The sequence below is a fragment of the Trachymyrmex cornetzi genome, unplaced genomic scaffold (assembly GCF_001594075.2).
Source record: "Trachymyrmex cornetzi isolate Tcor2-1 unplaced genomic scaffold, Tcor1.1 scaffold1723, whole genome shotgun sequence".
NCBI lineage: Eukaryota > Metazoa > Arthropoda > Insecta > Hymenoptera > Formicidae > Trachymyrmex > Trachymyrmex cornetzi.
Window position 1 is genome coordinate 4,493 of NW_017296336.1, and position 1,805 is coordinate 6,297.

Genomic DNA, 1,805 nt, shown 5'->3' on the forward strand with positions numbered 1-1,805 from the left:
ATCATGTGCCACTAGCTTATCATTTAAAGAAACTTACAATGATCAATTTTCTCTTTTTCAGGAATTAATTCATCCATATTTTTATCAGCTATTATAGTTGAACATTGATCTTCTTCACATATATTTACTATAGTTGAACATGATGATTCCTCTTCACATACATTTACTATAGTTGAACATGATGATTCCTCTTCACATACATTTACTATTGTTGAACATGATTCTTCTTTACACACATTTACCATATATTCACTTTTGGCAATCTTGTTAATTTTGCTGTTATTTTGATTCCTACAATTATAATATATATTATATAACTAAAAAATAACCAAATGGAACAATTTGTTTTATATAATACAGTTTATCTTTTTATGTACATATCTTTTTCTTTTTTTGACATGATAAATAGATGGTATGCTTTCACTCTTTAAAATTCTATTATCAGTTGTAAGAAGGTAATCTTTTTCCGTGAAATGTTTTGAGCATAAATAAGTGTAAGTTTTGATCACAGAATTGTCACCAAAATTACAAAATTTTACCCATTGTTTTCTTATTTGTATTTCTTTTGGAAATCTGCAAGAATTGGAATATAATTTTATTTAACCTAAAATATGCGAGCATAGAATACAAGTATTTATTGACAATTACAAGTTGTGTAATACACTTACCTGTGGTAAGTCACTGTTTTGTCATGATTACAACACAAAATGCATCGAACCATTTTAAGAAATTATAATAAAATCGCGTTTATATTTCAAAAACGATATGATTATGTGTTGGCATCTGAAAATTTCGATTGGCTGGTGATGATCATGCGCATAAAGAAGAACAGACACCGAGCAGGATAGAAAGATATCTTGTATCCTTTAGATTTGCTCACAGCTGGACGTCCGTATTCCCCTTCCAGTAGTATAAGTTCTATGGTTAGACTTAATTGTATGACAATAGGCATCATAATACATGTTGCACGCAATTATTGTTTAATTTCTCAATTTTACAAAAATGTCTCTAACAATTTTATCTGCGATATCGTGTTCGTAGTATTTATTACATATTTATGACAAGTTTTATGAGAAACGCGATCGTGCTTTTTAGCATTCAAAGAGTTATGAATGTTTAAAACAAAAATGTAAGCCAAATACACTTTAAAAGCTTATTATTATCTCAATTATAAAATTGTTATTACCTTATAGATGTTCAATGATTCCATTTTGCTCTAGCTTCTTGAAACAGTTGGAGGAATAAGTTTGGATTCACTGTAATAATGCTCGACACAACTGTTCACTGTAATTCACTTCCATCACTCAAATATTAATGTCTTTTAAGTACGTTTGATACATTTTCTTTTGGACACATATTATACGGGAGTAGTACACCATTCTTTATGCATTGCCGAAATTGAGATAATTTAATAGACACTAAAGCCGGTGGCACACGATGCTTGTTTTCCTACTGGATTGCTAGCTGGATTAGAATCTTGCCACCGTATTGGATGTGATGCTGTCAGTGCCAGCATCGCAGCCAATACAATGGCAAGATTCTAATCCAGCTAGCAATCCAGCAGGAAAACAAGCATCGTTTGCCGCAGGCTTAAATGGAATCAAGTTAGACATTCTTCTTCTTCTTCTTGTTGATTGGCCCGGCAGTCGTCGCGGCTGTTACTGGGCCATTGAGGTCTGCGTCCAAGAAGACTAGAAACCAGGAGAGTCAACTCGCGTGGTGGGGGTGAGTCAAAAAGCGTCACTCGCTGCTTACCCCCAACCCCTGTTGAGGACGATGCTCAGTAGCTCACTGCGCATCGTCCC